General features: G+C 41.5%; 1 protein-coding gene across 2 annotated transcripts in view; it reads right to left on the reverse strand.

Annotated features, from left to right (window-relative positions):
• The window catches only part of ZHX3 (zinc fingers and homeoboxes 3), a 114,726-nt gene that overhangs the window by 48,039 nt on the left and 43,944 nt on the right, over positions 1-22,743 (reverse strand). For both annotated transcript variants that reach the window (XM_042230137.2, XM_015099884.3), the window contains exon 2: positions 18,506-18,612. The gene's annotated coding sequence lies outside the window, so the exon portion shown is untranslated. The remainder of the gene's footprint in view (positions 1-18,505; positions 18,613-22,743) is intronic.

Raw genomic sequence — 22,743 nt, forward strand, 5'->3', positions numbered from 1 at the left:
CTGTAATAGCAAAGGCTCTGAAGAGTAAATTGTCAATGGAACCACAGCCCATAAAGGTAGGTCCCAATTTGTGTACTAATCTAAAGACAGTGACTTCCTGGTAAAATACAAGGTTTAAAAAGGACCCAGAGTTTCCTAACATAATAGACAAAATGTCTAGAACAGAATGGGAAACCTTCTTACCAAGAACCAGGAAAACCACACTTGAATGAGAAAAGACAATCAACTGACACCAATACCGAAGTAAATCTGATGTTGGAATCAGCTTACAAGGGATATTAAAGCAGCCCTCACAAAAAAGCTGCAATAAGCAACTGCAAATTCTCATGAAATAAACGAAAACATAGCAAATCGCATCAAAGAAACAGAAGTTATAAAAAGGACCAAATAAAAATCATAGCCCCGAAAGACGTAGTAATAGAAGTAAAAACTTTCTAGATGGGTTTAATAATGGAGACGACAGAGGATAAAATAAATGAACTTGAAGATAGGCCAATAGAATTTACCCATTATGAACAAAAAAGACCAGCCTGAAAACAAATGAACAGAGCCTCAGGAACTTGTGAGACAAAAACGAAAGATCCAACGTTCATATCCCCAGGGTCCCGGAAGGAGAATAAAGAGATGGGCTGAGAGTATTCAAAAAGATAATGGCTGAGAATTTCCCAAATGTGGTGAAAGACATAAATCCACAGATTCAAGAAGCTGGGCAAGCCTCAAATAAATAAATTCAAAGAAATTCATGACAAGACACATGATTAAGTTTCTGATCATCAAAGACAAAGAAAAACCCTTGAAAACTGAGAAAAACAACACAACGTCTAAGGGAAAACTGATTCAACAGACTGCTCTTCTGAAACCATGGAGGCCAAAAGGAAGCAGCACAATATTTTCTATGTTGAAAGAAAAGAACTGTCAACCATGAATTCTGTATTTGGGGAAACTATACCTCAAGATCAGAGGGGTATAAAGACATTCTCAGACTAAGGAAAACTAAAAGAATGTGTAGCTAGAAGACCTACCCTTAAAAAATGGCTATAGGAAGTTCTTCAAAGAGATAGGAAATGATTAAAGAAAAAAATCTTCTTGGAGCATTGGTTAGGAATAAAGAACAGAAAAAGGAAATGAATATATATAATAGACTATCCTTCTCCTTGTGAATTCTACATCATATTTAGTGACTGAAACAAACATTATAATACCATCTGATGTTCAATATGATTATATATAAAAGGCAGGATGGAAGTAAGGTTTTCACATTTCAAAGTGGTGAATTGTTGATACCAGTAGACCGTTACAAGCCAAATATATATACTGTAATACTCAAAGCAGCCACAAAGAAAATGAATGATACAAGGAGATATACTCAAAAACACTACAAATACTATAAAATCCTTTAAAATGTTCAAGTAACCAAAGAAAGGCAAGAAAAGAGAAACTGGAGGGAAAACAAATAATAAAATGGCAGATTAAAACTCTAATGTAAAAATTTTTTGTTTTTGTTAAGTCGTATCTGACTCTTTTGTGACCCCAGGGACTGCAGCCCACCAGGCTCCTCTGTCCATGTGATCCAGGCAAGAATACTGGACTGAGCTACCATCTCCTTCTCTAGGGGATCTTCCCAATCCAGGAATCGAACCTCTGTCTCCTGCCTGCATCTCCTGTACTGCAGGCATACTCTTTACTGCTGAGCCACCAGGAAAGCCCTAACGTACAGATAATTACCTTAAATGTACACGGTCTGAACACACCAATTAAAAAGCACAAACTCTCAGAAGGGATTAAAGCCACAACCCAACTATATGCTGTTCACATGAAACTCACTTCAAATTCAATGAGATAAGTAGGCTGATGAGCCTCTTGATGAAAGTGAAAGAGGAGAACGAAAAAGTTGACTTAAAACTCAACATTCAGAAAATGAAGATCATGGCATCCAGTTCCATCACTTCATGGCAAATAGATGGGGAAACGATGGAAACAGTGACAGACTTTATTTTGGGGGGCTCCAAAATCACTCCAGATGGTGACTGCAGCCATGCAATTAAAAGACGTTTGCTCCTCAGAAGAAAAGTTCTGACCAACCTAGACAGCATATTAAAAAGCAGAGACATTATTTTGCTGACAAAGGTCCATCTAGTCAAAGCTATGGTTTTTCCAGTACTCATGTATGGATGTGAGAGTTGGACTATAAAGAAAGCTGAGTGTTGAAGAAATGATGCTTATAAACTGTGGTGTTGGAGGAAACTCTTGAGAGTCCCCAGGACTGCAAGGCGATCAAACCAGTCCATCCTAAAGGAAATCAGTCATGAATATTCATTGGAAGGACTGATGCTGAAGCTGAAACTCCAATAATTTGGCCACCTGATGCAAAGAACTGACTCATTGGAAAAGACCCTGATGCTGGGAAAGGTTTAAGGTGGGAGGAGAAGGAGACAACAAGAGGATGAGATGGTTGGATGGAATCACCAACTCGATGGACATGAGTTTAAGTAAACTCTAGGAGGTGGTGATGGACAGGGAGGCCTGGTGTGCTGCAGTTCATGGGGTCACAGAGAGTTGGACACAACTGAGCGACTGAACTGAACTGAAGCAGGCTGAAAATACAATAGACAGAATATCAGTAGCTCCTTTAAATTGTGCTTATGAATAATTGTTAATGATATGAGAGAATGCTCAGATTAAATCAGCAAATATTTTGAAAATAAGATACCAAATGTATATACAGCATGACTTCACACTGTATGTAAACAATTTATAAATGCCTAAAAAGAATTCATGTTAGGGTATCACCACTAGCAAGAATCTCAATTATCTTCATAATGTTTTCTTATGTTTTTCAGATTTCTACCATAAGAATGAATGGCTTTTATAATCAGAAAACATTATTTTTTAAATTCTCTTCAATTCAAGCAGTCTATTAAAGATAACTGCTGCTGCCCAGGAAGTAAGACCTAATATTTATTATCAGTAGCCACCATTAATGTGGCTCTTTCTACTTTCATTAATGTGGCGATTTGGCTGTCTCTCCCTTTCCTGCTCCCCAGAGGACCAGAGGTACAAGGCAGATGGCCTGAAAGACTCAGAAAGTCTTCTCTCTGCAAGCTTCATGCATGAGATCCAGGAGATGGAGGTAGGGAGAGGAGGAAGCTGATGGATGGGGGCAGCAGAGCCGGTCTGCTGGAACCCTGCCTCTACCCAGTGGTCTCCAGAGTCACTGCTCCAGGCCTCCACAGGCCTGACCACTAAGCTGGGAACCATGAATCTTCAGCCCATCACCCAAGGTCACAGGAACACGTCTTGGTTCTCACAGCCCCACAGAGCCTAACAGGAGGACCCTCTCGCCACGCTGGAGGCCACAGTACAGAAGGGGAAACTCTTCTATTCGATACTGCCAAGCCCGTATCATTTTAACACCCTTATCTTCCTTTCTTTCTCAAAATCTCTAACTTTATCCAGGATCCCAATGATAAGCGTCCTACTGTAACAGACCCAACTCTTTTTCTGGCATTTCAAGCAAGAAAACTCAGGTAATCTTCAATTCTTCCTTACCCTTAATGTGTATATCCAATCTATTATCACAAGGAAGATTCAACACAAAATGCAGGAGGTAGCAGATACAATGATTTCTAAGATTCCCTATCAGAAATCTGTTATTCTTTTACCAAAGATTACCTTTACCCTTAATTTTTTAAACAATTTTTTATTGAGCTCTGATAGTTATTTAGCCACACCATGTGTCATGGGGGATATTAATCCCCTGACCAGGAACCAAACCTACACCCCCTACATTGGAAGCTCAGAGTCTTAACCACTGGACTGCCAGGGCAGTCCCATCTCTACCCTTTCTTAACACAATGAATAAATGACCCTCTTGAAGTCAGAGCTGAAATCTCTGACCAAGGCTCCTCCATGTATAAGATGCTTCCTTGTTGATATAGGGCTTGATTTTACAGTCAATGAGACTATTTTGAGACTTTCCACTGTTATGATCAATTCTGGAAAAGTTGCCTTTTTCTCTGAGGACACAGAATCCCATCTCTAAGGCCACAGGATAACTCAAAGCCAACCTTGACTTTACAGCACTTTTGCAAATACTGTAGGATCACTTAATGCCCCCACCCCTGCCATCTCCTGGAGCTAAACTTTGACAAACGTGATGAGGTAACACCATTTTAAAAATACATGAGCATGTATTGGAGACCTTGTTAACTTTTAAAATAAACTTTTCCTTTACCTGTTCTCTTGCTTTTTGGGGCTAGAGTGGAAAAAGCATGAACACTGGAGTTAAAGAGTGTCCCTGTTACTTATTAGCCACATAACTTTGCAGACTCTTCATCTATAAAATGGAAATAAGTACACATGCCTCTTGTGAGGATTAAGTAATATATTACTTATAAAAGTGCCTGGCGTATCAGAGGTGCTCTCTTGGATCCATTTAACATTCCTCCTTTAGTTTCTTTTTTCCAACTACTTCTCATGTATGATTTATGGTTTATGTTTTTATGGAACTAAATGAGTCACCTGAAATTCTTTTGGAACAAAAAAAAAAGCATTTAAAAATATGACATAAAAATAGTAGACACTCTGCTGGGAAGTAGGGGTGGGCACTGACTGGGAAGGGATATGAGGCAACTTTCTGGGTAACGATATCTTTGTAGGAGTTTGTTACACAGGTGTATGCATGTGTCAAAACTCAGCAAATGTACTGTTAAAATTTAACTATAATGAAATGTACCAATCTTACCTCAGAAGAAAAAAAACTATCAACAAATAATGACCTCTTCCTTGGTGATATGCATGCCAAAGCACTGAGGGGGAATGGATAAAAAACAGGATGGACAGACGGACGGACAGAGGAATAGGAAGCACAGAATAAAATGCTAATGTTCAAACCTGGTGGTGGGTGTATGGCTGCTCTGTGTAAAAGCCTTTCAGTTTTGCATTATGTTTGAAATTTTTCTTAGTAAAGTGTTGGGAAAACAGACTCAGTGGAAAAGAATGGAAGGCATTCAGTACACATTAGCTCTCTTCCAGAACCTTCCCCCTGCTTTCATTCATCCATTTGCCTGCAAACACTTCCTAGGCACACAGTGTAGTATCACCTAGTACAAAGTGCTTAACTTCAAGTGCTCAGCATCTGCCCCCTCTTCTATGGAATAATAACTACATGTGCCTCATGGGGGTGTTGTGTGGATTAAGATGATAAACATATAACATTTAAGTTCAGTACTTGACATGGAGCTGGTGCTCGATAAATGTTAGCTACTATTATATAAAGAGCAAGGGCATTATAGTATCATGGGTATTCAGTATCAAGCAGTGGATAGAAGCCCTGACCCCTAACTGACTGCTAGGGTTCAAATCTCAACTTTACCACTTTGTAGCTCTGGGCAAAACCCTTAACCTTTCGGTGCTTCAATTTCCTGTTCTTGGAAAAAAGCGGTAACCGGGGGTTATTATGGGGTTATTGTGACAATTCAACATGATGTTACATACTAAGTGCTTAGACAGTGGCTGGAGCAGTGTAAACACTCGCCAATGTTAGCAAACTCACTGTGCTGGGTACCTAGAGAATATGAAGAAGAATGGAATGCGCAAGTCCCTGACACCTCAAGGAGTTGGTTATCCAGGTGAGGGGAGAGCCATGTCAACAGAAGCATCCCAAAGTGGCATGTGATGTATGCCACAGGGGAGATGTACTCCTCTGGGTTTGGGATACCAGAAAACGGACTGATGATAATGACTGAGGGAGACAGAGCCCTCGAGTGAGCGGCACTGGGTGATCTGGGACTTGAAAGCTGAGAAGAGGAAGGACAGGGCTGGCAATAAGAAAGCACACGGTACAGAGGACCTACCAGAGCTTAATGAGAGATAGGCAGGGGCAGGTTAGAAGGTGTGAGGCTGGAAAGAGACTGGGATCCGACGGCAGAAAGCTTGCTTGATGAATGTGGGCTTTGTTCTGTAAAAGTATTTTGAAAAAAATGACCATCCATTCATATATTCCATATATGGAATGTAGAAGAGGTAGGTCTTCAAAATAAAACCTTTTTTAGAAAAAAGAAAAAAAGAGCCTTAATTTTTCTGATAAATAAATATTTATCCACTGCACTCTTTATATAGAATAACTAAAAATTCATTAGAATTACTATTTTACCAATTCAAGGCATCTCTACTCAATAAGAAGGCCCAGAGGTTCCAGGAGGGGCAGGAAGTGTGCAATCAAGTTAGTTAGCACCACCCATTGGTTCACTGCTTTCAGGCTTAGTTTGGAATCTGAGCCGAGATTAAATTCGGGAAGGGAGAAAGGTCCAGGCAGCAGAAGAGAAGGGCTGGCTCCCTTTGGATGCTGCCAGCTGGCCGTGCTGTGCCTCTCAGAGTTTGCTTGGCCTCGGTAAACACATTTCGTTTGATGGCTGTAGACACAGAGCAAACCCACGAAGCTCAAATTGTCTTCAACATCAGAGCCCTGAGGGGAGCGGTCCACAGATGGGAAAGCTTTTACAAATAAAGGCAGCAAATGCTGCTTCCAAATTATGTAAATTAAATATATGAACTACACATGAAAACATCTTTCCTTTCAAGCACTATTGGAAGGAAATTAAACTAACATTAAAAGGTTTAAAAGTTAGAGGACTGTATATAGGGAAACTTCTATCTTGGTGTAAACCAAGCCCTTTTAGTGGAGGCACCTTTGAGTGAGTGGGTGGGCTGGCTGTTTCAGGCTCAGAGGAATGGACTCCTGGTCTGTAGGCTCAGAGTGGAGCATCGCTGTCTGGCTCACTGCTGTGTTCTCTGGGCCTAATACCGTGCCTGGCCCATAGTGGGTGCTCACAAAATATCCGTTAACTGAGTAAGTACATGATCTAGTCCCCAGCTTCGTAAATTCACTGGCATTATTAAATTCTTAATTGAGTGGGGTAGAACTGGTTTAATCCCAACTGAACTCAATAGAAATACATTAGATCCACCCCACCCCCATTTTAGCAGGGGTATAGCTTTCCAGGGGACCTCCCTGGGGGCTCAGTGGTAAAGAACCCACCTGTCAATGCAGGAGACACAAGTTTGATCCTAGGTCAGGAAGAATTCCTGCAGAAGGAAATGGCAACCTGCTCTAATATTCCTGCCTGGGAAATCCCAAGGACAGAGGAGTCTAACAGGCTACAGACCCTGGGGTCACAAAGAGTCAGACACAATTTAGTGACTGAACAACAACAACAACAGCTTTCCAGGAGCCCCACTATTTCTGAAATTTACCCAGAATTGTCTGTTTCTAAGTGGCTCAGTGTAAAGAATCCACCTGCCAAAGCGGAGTCACAAGAGACGTGGGTTTGATCCCTGAGTCAGGAAGATCCCCTGGAGGAGGAAATGGCAACCCACTCCAGTATTCTTGCCTGGAAAATCCCACGGACAGAGGAGCCTGGCGGGCTACAGTCCACGGGGTTGCAAAGAGTCGGACACGACTGAGCGACTGAGCATGCACGCATGTCTGTTCCTAACATGAAAGCACCTGGGAAACAGAAGCCCCAGTCAGGTGGCCACCTGAGAAACAAAGTTAGACCTTCTAGAAAGGTCTTCCACCTACATATGTAGCGAGACCAGCTTTGCGGCAAGCAGAATGCTCCCCCCAGGCCACTGTGGCATCTCGCTCTCGTGGACAAAGGGAAATGTATTCTGATGAAATCCAACCCTCCGGATCCTTCCTAGGCTCCATGCAGACTCCCAATCTGGTGTCCTTTTGCAGCATTCTTTACTTGAACAAGCCATAAACCCCTTGCTTTTAAGATTTTTCTGTTTATAGGGCTTTAATTTGACCTCTAATGACCAAAGAGGGACTTTCATCTCCATATGCCTCCAGAGGATCACTCAGTCTGGTCATCTCTGCACGGATGTGCACCAGTTTTTCACGCCATTTTGGCCTCAGCATCAAATGCTGGACAGTATCTGCAGAGAACCCTAGAGTAGCCAGTGATACCCACTCATGGCTCTGTTTAACACTACTTTGATTTTTTTTCCCCTTAAGTGCAGTATCTTGTATTGTCTAATTTTCTATCTACTTGGCCTCATAAAATTTTCAGGAAAATCTCCCATCAGCATAGCTTTTTACTACCATACCCTTTAGAAAGGTCTAGGAGATTCAACAGATCTGGAATGAGCCTGGAGGCAGCACACTGAAAGGTCATTATTAACATGCACCCACTTGGAGAAGAGACCTTAACTCTAAGCTTTCTTTCCTCTTCTGAAGCCTGTTTCTACCCAGGACCAGACAGTTTATCCCATGATGGCTTTTTACTTAAAAGAAAAATAAGACCGAGAAAAAAAACAAAAAAACAAAAAGTTTTAAAAATTTGAGCTAATTTTAGACTTACAGAAAAGTTGCAAAAAATAGTACAGAGTTTCCTTATATCCCTGACCCTGTGTCCCCGACACACTGGAAAAGACCATGTTGCTGGGAAAGATTGAGGGCAGCAGAGGATGAGATGGTTAGATGGCATCACCAACTCAAGGGATATGAATCTAAGCAAACTCCAGGATATAGTGAAGGACAGGGAAGCCTGGCATGCTGCAGTCTATGGGGCTGAAGAGTCAGACATGATTTAGCAACTGAACAACAACAACAGTGTCCTCAAATCTTATATAACCACAGTAACTGAACAGAGCCAGGGCGTTACCACTGGCACAATACTCTTAACTAAACCAAAGATCTTGTTCAAATTGCACCAGTTTTTTTCTATTTCTGTCCTTCTTCTGCCCCAGGATCTATCCAAGATCCCCACTGCATTTTGTCATTATTTCCTTAGGCTCCCCTAGTCTGTGATAGCTCCTCAGTCTTGTTATTTATGCCCTTGACACTAATCGGTCATTTTGCTGAATGTCCATGATTTGGATCTGCCTGAGGTTTTCTCATGATTGTGTGCAGTTATGCATTTCTGGCCCAGAGGCCACAGCCACGATGCCATGTTGTCCGTAGTGCATCATATCGTGGGGTTCATGACGTTGCTTGTCTGATTACTGGTGATGCTGACCTTGACCTCTTGGCTAAGGTGTTTTCTCCACTGTAAAGTTACTATCGTTTCTTTCCTTTATAGTTAATAAATATGTTGAAAGAGTTATCTGAGACTATGCAACTTCTGGGAAAGGTTTCTAAGTGGATTACTGGCTCCCTCATTCACAAACCTGTTTGCTTTTCTTAAAAGCTCCAAGAGGTTAGTTGATAGTATTTCCCTTTATTATGCCTGCCCTGCAAGCACTTTGGTTTTTTATTTGTTTATTCAATTATTTATTTTTTTAACATATTTATTAATTTGGCTGCACTGGGTCTTAGTCGCAGCATGCAGGATCTTTAGTTGTGGCATGTGGGATCTAGTGCCCTGACCAGGGATCGAACCCAGGCCTCTTGCATTGGGAGCATGGAGTCTTAGCCACTAGACCACCAGGGAAGTCCCGAGATTTCTTTCTTCTACTTGTAAAAAGACCACATCTTCATTGTCAAAAAAAATATGTGTTTATAACCACACCTTTAGAGATCAGTACCTGTTGTGAACTAAACATTTGTGTCCCCCCTGCCACACACACAAATTCAAGTTGAAATTTTAAGTCCTGATGTGATGGTATTAGGACATGGGGCCTTCAGGAGATAGTTAGGTCATCACGGCAGAAATGCATGAGTGGCATCAGTGTCCCTTATAAAAGGGACCCTATAGAGCTCTCTCATCCCCTCCACCATACGCGAATACAGCAAGAAAAAGGTTGTCTGCAACCTGGAAAAGGCCCCTCACCAGAACCCAACCATGTGGCACCCCGCCACCAGGACAGTGAGAAACAAATTGTTGTTTATAAGCCACCCCTATTTTGTTACAGAAGCCTAACTAAGACAGCACTCTAGACAGTTTGAGCTACACACACATACACATATATATACACATATCTATCTGAATAAGATCTCTGGTTTAGTTAATTGTAGTGTGCATGTATATGTATATGCACAACACGTGTGTGTGTGTGTGTATTCATTCCCGTGAACCCTTTTTCCTCTTTTAACACCACTAGAGTCAGATACCATAGGCTTATTAAGTCCCAGTCCCACCATGGACTTTAGGAAAGTTACTTAATTCTGTACAGCAATTTGGCCAGCATCTGTTATTTGTTAATGGGATAAGCAAAATTAAATAACATTTTTGGAAGAACTATTCACTAAGGTAGAAGTAAACATTTTATGGCCTGTATTTAAAGGAAACCAACTGAACGCGGCCGTGGGGCAGGAGAGGTCACACAGTGAACATCTGCAACTACAGACTCCACATCTGGACCACCATTCAAAGTGTTCACTGCAGCACTCCTTAGCAACTGGAGGGAATGCTATCTGGTCTCCAGGATTTGTCTACTTCTAGTTTATCAAGTGAGGCTCCAACAGTGTGTAAATTTATCAAATAAGTGATAAATGTGTGGCCCAAAAGACAACTGGGAAAAGATTATTACCTCTCCCACTATTTTCCCCTAGAACAACAACAACAAGAGCTAACAATGGTGGAACACACAGCTTGCACTGGACCCTGTGCCTTCTAAGTATGTTCCAAGCACTAGTTCATTTAACTCTCATCACAGCCCTTGCTGGGAAGTATTATTATTGCTTACAGTTTACAGTTACAAATTGGGGAAGCAGTACATCAAGGCTGTATATTGTCACCCTGCTTATTTAACTTACATGCAGAGTACATCGTGCAAAATGCTGGGCTGAATGAAGCAGAAGCTAGAATCAAAACTGCTGGAAGAAATATAAATAACCTCAGATACACAGATGATACTACCCTTATGGCAGAAAGCAAAGAGGCACTAAAGAGCCTCTTGATGAAAGTGAAACAGGAGAGTGAAAAAGCTGGCTTAAACTCAACATTTAGAAAACTAAGATCATGGCATCCGGTCCCATCACTTCATGGCAAACAGATGGGGAAACAGTGGAAACAGTGAGAGACCTTATTTTCTTGGGCTCCAAAATCACTGCAGATGGTGAAACTTTTTGTTTGCAGCCATGAAATCAAAGACACTTATTCCTTGGAAGAAAAGTTATGACCAACCTAGACAGCATATTAAAAAGCAGAGACATTACTTTGCCGACAAAGGTCCATCTAGTCAAAGCCATGGTTTTTTCAGTGGTCGGGTATGGATATGAGAGTTGGACTATAAGGAAAGCTGAGCACCAAAGAAATGATGCTTTTGAACTGTGGTGTTGGAGGAGACTCTTGAGAGTCCCTTGGACTGCAAGGAGATCCAACCAGTCCATCGTAAAGGAAATCAGTCATGAATATTCACTGGAAGGACTGATGCTGAAGCTGAAACTCCAATGCTTTGGTCACCTGATGCAAAGAACTGACTCATTGGAAAAGACCCTGATGCTGGGAATGATTGGAGGCAGGAGAAGAAAGGGACAACAGAGGATGAGATGGTTGGATGGCATCACCGACTCAATGAACATGAGTTTGAGCAAGCTCCAGGAGTTGGTGATGGACAGGGAGGCCTGGCATGCTGCAGTCCATGGGGTTGCAAAAAGTCAGACACAACTGAACGACTGAACTGAACAGTTTACAGAAGGGCATCCCTGGTGGCTCAGTGGTAAAGAATCCACCTGCCAATGTAGGCGACTCTAGTTCAATCCCTGGGTTAGGAAGATCCCTTGGAGAAGGAAATGGCAGCCCATTCCAGTATTCTTGCCTGGAGACCCCCATGGACAGAGGAGCCCGGTGGGCCGCAGTCGATGGGGTAACAAAGAGTCAGATACGACTTAGTGATTGAACAACAACAATGACAGTTCACAGATAAGGAAAATGAGGCACAAAGAAGTTACAAAAAGCAACGTGCTCAAGGTCACTCAGCTAGTAGCTGGCAGAGCCAGAATCTGAACCCAGGTAAGCCTAGTTCCTGAATGTAGGCTCTGAGCTCAACGCCCTCCTATTGTCATAGAAGGCACGAACACACTCTCATCTGGAAGACAGAGGCCGTCCATGAATTTGAATTCTGGAGGAAGCTGAACTGAATAAAACACTCAAATGACAGAAGAAAATCTCTTCCAGGATGGAAAGACCTGAGAGAAGAAACAAGAAGGGGCTCTTGGGATCTCATACGTAACTAGCAATCAAAGCAGGTCACTAAGACAACAGCCTGGAAACATCTGAAAACAATGTCTAGGAAGGGACTCCAAGCTGACAAGTTAAACAAGCAGGTTATGTGAAAAGAGAATCCAGCAGTTACTTTTTTTAAGTAACAGAAGCGCAGAGACAAGGCGATCCAAGATATAAGACCTCAAAGGAAAAGAGATGAGTGAATCAGAATCCTTCGAGCAGTCATCTCTAAATAACACAGTGATGCCAACCCCTAGCCACATGCTCTTGTCATTCCTCCACCACCAAGATGTCTCTAAGGGCTGCAGTCGACAGCGCTATCTGCACTTCTCCAGTGTGAGCTGAGCTCCGTACCCTGTGGACTGAGCATGGCAGGGCTGCTGTCAGTTTTCTAACTGAGAAAATCAGTGGCTAAGCGTCTCCTTATCCTACCGAACCTCTGGGAGAATGGCCACTACTCCCATAGCAAATCATGTCCTCCACACCACTCTTCTCTGCTTCTCCTGTATCTCTTCCCCTAGCATCAGTTTGGCATTCAGGCCTGGTTTGCAATCTCACTTACTAGCTTAGTAACAATGCCTTGGAGCCTTAGTTTCCTGGCCCATAAAGTAGGGTGGTAATAATTTCCATACACAGGGCTATTAAGAAGATAAAGTAAGCCATCTGAAAAAGCTCTCCGCACCCCAGGCAGGACATGTATTACAGTGCTCAGCACATTTTGATTTCCTGCACATAAAGACTGGTCTTGGCCAAGAGGCCAACCGAAGCCCTTTCTTCTATTTACAGGCTCTGCTTAGGGGAACTTTACATCTGTTCTATGGCTTGGACCTCCTCCTCGGGAGCAAATCTACCTTTATCTCTGGCCCCTATATCTCAACTGAGTTTATAACCCATATTTCCAGTTGTTCTTAGATAAGTTTTCTTGGATCTCTCAACGATTTTTAAAATTCAGAAAGTCCTCTAATGCTCTTTCTCCAAATTAGTCTCTGCAACCCCCTCCACAATCTACGCCATGACATACGGTAGTCAATATTTCCACCATCTATTATGACCTTCCCTAAAATAAATAAACAAGAAAACCCTCTAAATTATCCTCTAATCCCAATCTCACCTGAGTCAGGAACAGGTTATTTTTAGATTCTACCTCGAAACACCTCATCTTCTCTACCACCACTGCTACCGCCTTGTTCAGCTTCTCATCATCTCTTATCTGGACGACAGCCACAGTCACTTCACTAACTTCATCCTTGCAGTCTGTGCTTCACACAACAGCCAGAGCTACTTTCCTAAAAACAAGCTAGAACAGAGTCTGCAGCCACAGGATACAAACTAAAACTTGTTGGCTAGGCTTCTCAGTCTGGCCCCAACATCCCTTTGTCCAGCCTCGTCTCCAGCCATCTGGGTACCTTCGGGCTTCTGCCCATTCGCTTTATCCTTTATCTTGAAGAGCCCTACTGGTACAGTAACACCCAGCTCCCAAGATGTCCTCGCTGACTCACCGGGACACCATTCCCTCCCTCTTGCGTCCCAGGGCACCTGATACATGACATCTTTTGCCATGGTGGTTTGTATACATGCCGCCTCCTCGACCAGAAAGAGACCTCGAAGCCAAGGATGGAACTACCTTTCCCTTTATATCTCCTGCACCAAGCTGAGTGTCTGGCCCGCTCGGAGTGAGGCCTTGGTGGTTGTTACTTCATTTAATCAAGAATAAGAAAATACTTATAAGTATCAGGCTGAAGCCCAGAAGAACTGGTGCACTTCACAGAATAAATGTAAAATGTGAAGGATAAAAATAATGGAAGTAGATGAGGAGCAGGAAGAGAGGATGCCAAAACAGGGAGAAGCTGAGTTTCCTTATATGGAAGGAAAGCTCTAGCATTTGTTTTGATGATAGTAAATAAATAACAAGTGTTATTTTCAGCACTGAAAGAACTGTTCACCTTTAAATTTTGTCTTAAAGTTGAAAAAAAGAAAAGGACACTCCATAAAACAGAAGGCCTAACAGCCAAGAGACAACTAAGCAATATAAAAATTAAACAACAAATTATATGTAGAGAACATAACAAATGCAAAAGCAACCACAAATTAAAGAGGCTAAATGCACCCGTAAGTTATAGAATCTTTAAGACTGGATGAACAGAAGACAAAATCCAACAATATCCTACTTACAAAGCTCTGAAATACAATAATGAAATTAGAAAGTGCAACAAAATCACTGCACATGAAATGAATCGCCAGTCCAGGGTCAATGCAGGATACAGGATGCTCGGGGCTGGTGCACTGGGATGACCCAGAGGGATGGTATGGGGAGGGAGGTGGGAGGGGGTCTCAGGATGGGGAACACATGTACACCTGTGTCGGATTCATGTTGATGTATGGCGAAACCAATACAATATTGTAAAGTAATTAGCCTCCAATTAAAATAAATAAATTTATATTTAAAAAGAAATTTATAGACTTGAAAAAAGAAAAAAATAAAATTAAAAAAAGAATCAAAGATAAGTATTGCTTTAACCATTGTAAAAAAAAAAAACTAATAATCTTGAGAAACAACCAAAAAAGCCTGATTCTTAAAAAAAAAATTAGATATTTTGAAAGCAAAAAAATACTTTGGAAGGACCCACAATAAACTGGTAAGAAATGCCACCTATAAGTAGGGAACTTAATACTTGAGGGAACTTAATAAGGAGGAAACTGACTTTTCACTCTCATTTTGCATTTATTTATTTATTTATCTATTTATTGGCCACACCATGAAGCTTGTGGGATCTTAGTTCCCTGACCAGCGATTGAATCCAGGCTCACAGTGAAATCTCAAGAGTCCTCACCACTTGACTGCCATGGAACTCCTATGTTTTGTACTTCAAATATAAAACTATAAAGTTTTGTACTTCAAATATAAAACTATAAAGTTTTATACTTCAGCTAAAATTTCTCTGAAGAGACTAAAAGTGATGCTGCTGCTGCTGCTAAGTCGCTTCAGTCGTGTCCGACTCTGTGCAACCCCATAGATGGCAGCCCACCAGGCTCCACTGTCCCTGGTATTCTCCAGGCAAGAACATTGGAGCGGGCTGCCATTTCCTTCTCCAATGCATGAAAGTGAAAAGTGAAAGTGAAGACGCTCAGTTGTATCCGACTATTAGCGACCCCATGGACTGCAGCCCACCAGGCTCCTCCATCCAGGGGATTTTCCAGGCAAGAGGACTGCAGCGGTACTCCTAGTAAAGTTAATTACAAAAAGGAAATGCATGAAACTAGAAACACAGGACACAAAAGCAGCAATAAAATTGTAGGGAAATACTAGGTACGTGTTAATAAATTTGGGTAAAACTAAACAGGTGGATTTTTTCATTAAAAATGTAAAATTCTAAATACCTATAAAATGCTTAATTTGTCCAACATCTTTAAAAATAACTATACCCCCACCCCTAAAGCAACTAGTCCCTGATGGCTTATTAGTGGATCATTTAAAACTCTCAAGAAACAAACACATTACAGAACTCATACCTAACAAAAGTCAAGATACAGATTACCTAGTTCATTCTACTAACTGTATTCTAAAACTGGTTAAAGAAAAATGAAAAGAGAAAACTAGATGAAGCTTACTTAAAATTTATGATCAAAAATTTAAAAGAAAATAACAGTAAGTAGGACTGCGTTCCGGAAAAGGCAATGGCATCCCACTCCAGTACTCTTGCCTGGAAAATCCCATGGATGGAGGAGCCTGTTAGGCTGCAGTCCATGGGGTCGCAAAGAGTCGGACACGACTGAAGCGACTTAGCAGCAGCAGCAGCAGCAGGACTACGTTAAACCTTCCAATTGTGTCATGTCATCTGATGCCAAAAATTAACTTGTTAAATTCCAACAGATATTCTTAATTTTAAAATCCTAAAACTAATAACAAAGGTATACTTTCTTACCCTTTTTGAGGTATCTATAAAAATAAATGTCAACAGTACACTTCAAGGAAGAAATGAGACATGCAGTCAGTAAAAACAGGCACAAACTGAAGCGGCATTTTATCCCCGCCGCTAATTAATATAGGCTCAGAAGTTCTTTCCAATAAAAAGCAACATAAAAAAAAAAAAGAAATACAAATACAATAAAGGCCGAGGCAAATTTTTTTAAATAAATAACATCACTGTAACTTACAAACCCAAAGGAATTACTTAAATGGTTACAAAGCTTAAAGTGATCAAAGTCATCATTGACACAGAAAATCAATACTATTTCTGGTCCTCAAACTTGACCATAGTGAAAATCACTCCAGGCAGCTTTTAAAAATGTCAGTGCCTACAACTCACCCCCAGACAAATTGCCTCAGCATCTCTGGGGGTGGGATCGGACATTTGCAATTTATAATGCTTCTAAGGCGATTCTAATGTACAGCTAACTCAAGATACCACTACATTATATATAATTACCTAAATATGTAAGAAATGCAATGCAAAACCATCTGTGATATTCTCAAATGGGAAGGGAAAGACTGCTGTAGTGCAACAGGAGTACAGAAGAAGAAGTCTGAAAGGGGACAGTCAGCTGCAGGGCCAGTGTTTCCAGTCCACCGCAGTGCAGGCAAAGGGGCAGGCAGCTGCCTGAGTGAGTGCAGAGGGACATGAGCCACGGAACGGTGGCAACAACAGCTAATTAGTCTCAGTCCAGATGCTACTGGGATCAGACGCACACATGAAGATTTAACAGAGGCTGAGGAGGTACAAGATTACTTGCATATCTGTGTGAGGTTACCTGTGAGATAAATTCCTAGAAATGCAACTGCTGAGTCAAATGGCATGTGCCTTCAGAAGTGAAAGATCAGCTCTGAAAGACCTTAAAGGTGAACTTGGACAAGCATGGTGTATAGAATGAACAAGACACCACACCTGACAGGACGAGTGGAGTGAGAGAAAGAAGAGGTAAGCTAGAGCTGGGCGAGATGGCTCAGGGCGGTCAGGGAGCAGGTACGGAAATGGCGTCCCAGAAAATTCCTGGTCATTCCATCTGGCTCTGCCCTTTGCATTCACTTTACCCCTCACTCCCACCCCCACCCCCACCCCTCATCCCCCCTCCAGCAGAAACCTGAAGGAGAAGGCGGGCAGGGGCCATGTGGCTGTCCAGGAGGAGAAGACTGAAGACCAACTGGAGAACCGTAAGGAGACAGTGTAACTGACGCAGAGTCGGTGTGAAGGCGAGCACTAGAAAATGTGTGCATGAGTTCACTCACGATAAACTTGGCTTGGGGACTGGGCTGGCAGCCTGGTTGTTAGGACACAGTGCTTTCACTGCTATAGGCACGGGTTCGATCCCTGGCTGGGGAACTGGGTTCCCACCAGCTGTGTGGCCTGGCCAAACAAACAAACCTGCCTTATGCCACTTTCAGCTTAGAGGACTGATATACAACGGCCACTGAACAGTTTTTACTCCACCTTGCAACTCAAAGCTAAAAAATGAGAAAACAGGACTGTATCTTCTAGCCAACAGCAGCCTGGCCACAACCCACCATGAGGCAGGAAGTTCCACAAGTAACAACTGTGGGGAAATTCCCATGGGCTGGGTGGCCCAGGCTGGTGGAGACGCAGCGATGCTCTCATGGGTTGTCCAAGCCTGGCTCCTGTGCACAGAGCCTCCATTACATACCAGCAATAACTCTGACTCCATTTCTTCTGCTTTCTTTCCAAAACACTCTAATCAGCAAACTGAAGAAAGGTTCTTTATAATCATAAATAATGTAATAAATTTGCTTTACTTAAAAAAACTTCAACAACAAAACCCCTCAATATCTAAGCTTGTGAGAGGTAACAATAAAATGAGTTCCCAACTCTCTCTCTCTCACACACACACACACACACATATAACTTTACTAGGGCACATCTATTTCATCAAGAGAAAGCTATGGCTATTTACATTAATTATTTGCCAGTCTGCTTCGTCTTTAGTATTAAGATTCCTATTGCAGAGGGCACTGCCAAGAACATAGCTTGGATAACTTGGTATCCAAACCAGAGTTTTTCAAATCAGTCATTTAATAAAGCAGAAGTTTAAGTTTTGCACTCAGACCAAAAAGCTGACCTTGAACTCAACCTGTACGTTACAAGAGACACAGCACACAACTCTACTTTTATAATACCCGATGGTCAACCTAAGATAGAATAGAACAGGCTCCTATCAAGTGACCTATGAAGTCACTTCAACTATATATTCAATATACATTTTTTAATCAATAAAAGAATCATTTGATCAAAGAGCTCAGCAATAAAAGTCAAGGAAGGAGAAAAAATGTTTAGCAGCAATAAATATTGGCTATAAAGACTTAGGCATGACAAATTGATGGTAACTGATATATGGCAAGAAACTTAACATTCAGAATTATACTGTTTACCCAGGAAACATACTTTTTCCTCACTTCATTGGTCTCTCCAGTTTCTCTCTTCTCTTTGTGCAGCCCCGTATGCATCTTTAAAGGTTCAGCTGTTGTTGCCTCTGCAGTTGCAATCCAGTCCTGCAAAAGAAGTGGCACAGCTTCACTTCACGTGAAAAGAGAGAAAGTGGATTCTGGGAAACTGAGTGGCCCAATCCCATCAGTCTCTAGACTGTACACAAACAGAAACACCACAGGGTGGGGAGAGTAAAAGGGGTCATTAAAATGCAAACCAGCAATTTAAAATGGTCTCAAATGCTAGTAGTGACTGAAAAATACTAATGGAAAAAAGGCAAACTTGTCTCTGATAATAGATCAGAACAAGATGATTCCTTAAAATCTCTTTCCACCAATGAGTTTCCAGCTCTCTCTCCTAGCTAAGTATGAGATGGCTTAGCAAAAATGATAAAATTAACTGAGGTGTGGCCTTACAGCTTCAAGGATGCATACCATTAAGGATGTGCTATTTCCTGATGCTCTTTCAGTCAAAGCCTGGGTTTTTCTAACATGGATTCTACAGGCACAAAAATGGTCTAGATTGTGAGTTCCAGGCTAAGGAGCTCTGCGACCTTCCTCTTTGTCTCTGATCCTTATCTCTAGGTCAACCCATTCTACCCAGCGGCAATGATGTGCACACAGTAATTCCTGGCGAATGAATGAGACAGACAGTAACTATGTTTTCAACAAATGACCAGAAAAGCGTCATATGATTTTAAGATTATTTGGGAAATAGCTGAAAAACCACTGCTTTTGAGTTCTTTATTTCCATCCCAAAGTGTTCTCTTTGGGTGAGATGCCCAGTAAAATGGTTCTAAAGTGAGTATACCAGAGGGTCTCAGAACTTTGAATGGTGCCTGGGTACACAAGAGAGGGTTGGGACCATGGGTGTCTGAATGGAAACAAGTTTACCCCCTCAGGAAAGCTCCCCCAGCCAGAGCAGCTCCAGTGATCGTTCCTGTCAAGCGTTTACTCTGTCAGGCACTGTTCTAAGAGCTTTAACTACATTAACTCATTTGATCTTTTATAAAGACCCAATGGGGTAGATTCTATTATTCCAACTGCCCGGATGAGAAGACTAAGGCACAGAAAGGTTAAGAAAACTGTGCAAGGAAATGCACTCTTTACTGCCCTTCACAGGCAGTGGCTCCTGGACACACGTGATCCTGCAGGAAGCTGTCGCCTCCTCCACCCATCTCACTTTCTTTCATTGCTCTTACGGTATCGTAGTAGCTCAATGGCTAAACTAGCTCTTGCTGGAAAACTGTCCTAAAAAATAATTCATTAAAAACTTTAAAGTTCCCACAAATGAAAAAACCTGACCTTCTCTTAATTTAAAAAATTATCCAGTGAACATCACACAAAGGAACTCTCCCTAGTTTTGTGGAAAGCAGAAGCAATCAGGATTTTCAGCTGGATACTTAACATTCAGGCATGACTTCAGCTTGTTACACTTATTTCAGATATTCTGCCCTGCTTACCAGATCCTCACTCAAACAAGGCATTTATTCTTCTGACGTCTGGTTGAATTGACTGAGACCTGAAGGTAATGATACCAAAAGCTGTGGGTTCAATTCACGACAAACCACTTTGCTTTCTTTGCCTCACTAAGGGTCTGCAAACCCTTAGCCTGGATGGCATATTTTGCATAAGAGGAACCAGGTGGGAGCGTGCAAGACCACTAGCATAAATAACATCTGCTAGAGAAACAAGCCCACGTCCGACACAGGGGCAGCAGCAGGACTCTGGGGCAGAACCATCAACTCGATTCACAAAGGAAAACCTCATGATCATGGCAGAGCACCTCTACCTTTCTAGGCCAGATGCTCTTCTCAAGCTCAGATCTTTTGCCAGAATCTAACCCAAAGTCCCTCCTTCAAAAAACAAAACAGGTATAAGAATCAAATAAGAAACTAAGGTTTTTAATTTTTTCACAACATCTGCTCCATTTGAAAACAGAAATTTCTTATTCCTGACATCAATTCCATGACCAAAAAAGCACTTGTGAAGCTTTTCGAAAGTGCCACAAAAATCTCTAGCAGTGCAACACAGCAAACCATCAGAAAAATCTTACTGCCCTCCCATAGGTTTATCTTACTTTCTTTAAAAATCACTCCTAATTTTCATAAAACCAAACTCTGCTTCATCTCCAAATAGTATGAAGTTACCTTAAACATGCTTTTTCAAATTAATAAATGAAGAAACCAATTCTGATCAGTACAGATCACACTTTAAAACAACCAAGGGTCCTCTCAAGGTAGAAGTTTTACCAGCATCCACAAGTTAGAGAAAAAAAAACACAACTCTATTCCTTAATCGGTATTCTAGGAGGACACCCACTTGGGATCATCTGTCTTCCAGTTTTCTTGCCCACGCCTGGAAAGAACCTTCCCGACATCCCAACGCCAAGAAGCGCATGGATTCCAACAGTCACGAGGTAACTATGACAGCAAAGCCACAGTTACTTATGAGATCACAAAAACTAGATGATGTAATTTTTTAAATTAGAGGTAAAGCCCACGTGACATAAAGTTAACCATGTTGAGGTGTACAGTTCAAGGGCATCTAGTACGTTCACTATGTTGTACATCCATCACCTTTATCTAGCTCCAAAAGATTTCAGTTATCTATCCCCAAATGAAATCTGTATTCATTAAGTAGTCGCTACCATTATCCCTGTTCAGCCTGGCAACCATGAATATCCTTTCTGCTTTGATGAATGTATCTATTCTGGATATTTTATATAAATGCAATCACACAACATGTGGCCTTTTGCATCTGCCTTCTTTCACCCAGCATCCTGTTCTGAGGTGCTTCCACACTGCAGCATGCATCAGCACTCTCTTCGTGGCTGAAAAATCTTCCACTGTATGGATACATCACAGTTCACTCATCCATTCATCCACTGACGGACATTTGGGTTGTTTCTGTCTTTTGGCTACTGTGATTGGTGCCGCTGTGAACATCTGGGTACAAGTACTTGTCTGAACACCTGTCTTCAATCATTTAGGGTATATACTTAGAACTGCTGGCTCATATGTTAAGTCTATATTTAACTTTTTGAGGAACTGCCAAACTGTTTCCCATGGTGGCTACACCATTTTACATTCTCACCAGAAAAGCATGAGGGTTCCAACATCCTCACCAACACTTTCCTATTCAGTGTGTTTTTAAATTATAGCCACCCTTGTGGATGTGAAGTAGTTATCTCATGGTGGTTTTGATTTGCGTTTCCCTAATGACCAGTGATGTTGAACATCTTTTCACATGATTGCTGGCCATTTGTATACCATCTTTGGATAAATGTTCAACCAAGTCTGTTTTCCATATTTTAATCGGGTTGTTTATCTTTTTGTTGCTGAGCTGTTACGAGTTTCTTATTTAAAAACATATTATGGCTACTAGGCCCTTCTCAGATTTGCGTATTTTCTCCCATTCTGTAGACTCTTCCCACTTTCTTAATAATGTCCTTTGATGCACAAAAGCTGTAAATTTTGGTGAAGTCCAACATACCCATTTCTTCTTCTTTTGTTGCTCACACCATTAAGAGTCATTTCTAAGAATCCAATACCATATTCAAGGTCATGAAGATTCACCCTTATGGTTTTTCTAAGTGTTTTGGCTCTTCCAATTAGGTCTCTGACTCATTTTGAGTGAATTTTAGTATACGGCATGAGGTTGGAATCTAACTGCATTCTTTCGCATGTGGATATCCAGTTGTCCCAGCACCATTTGTTGAAGAGAATATCCCTCCCTTCACTGAATGGACTTGATACCTTGGTCAAAAAACAACTGACTATAGCTACATGGGTTTATCTCTGGACTTTTAAATTCCATTCCATTGATCTATTTTGTCCATCCTTGTGCCAGTACCACATTGTTTTAATGACTGTAGCTTTTTTAAAAAAATTAAGATATGGATTTAGAGAGATATACATTCCATAGACAGAATGTAGTCTATCTCAAAAGGTAAGAATAGCCCAGGGAGTAACACACTCCACAGAATGTGGGCCATCTCAGAAAGCAAGAGGCCAATTGTAGTTGCTTTTTTTTTTTTTTAATTGGGAAGCATGAGTCCATCCTTCTCTTTCAAGATTGTTTTGACTATTTGGAGTCTCTGGCAATTTCATATGAATTTTAGCATCAACGTCTCCATTTCTGTAAAAGAGGCTGCCTGGATTTTGGTAGAGATTTCACTGAATCTATAAAGCACAT

Source organism: Ovis aries, chromosome 13, assembly GCF_016772045.2.
Source record: "Ovis aries strain OAR_USU_Benz2616 breed Rambouillet chromosome 13, ARS-UI_Ramb_v3.0, whole genome shotgun sequence".
Taxonomy (NCBI): domain Eukaryota; kingdom Metazoa; phylum Chordata; class Mammalia; order Artiodactyla; family Bovidae; genus Ovis; species Ovis aries.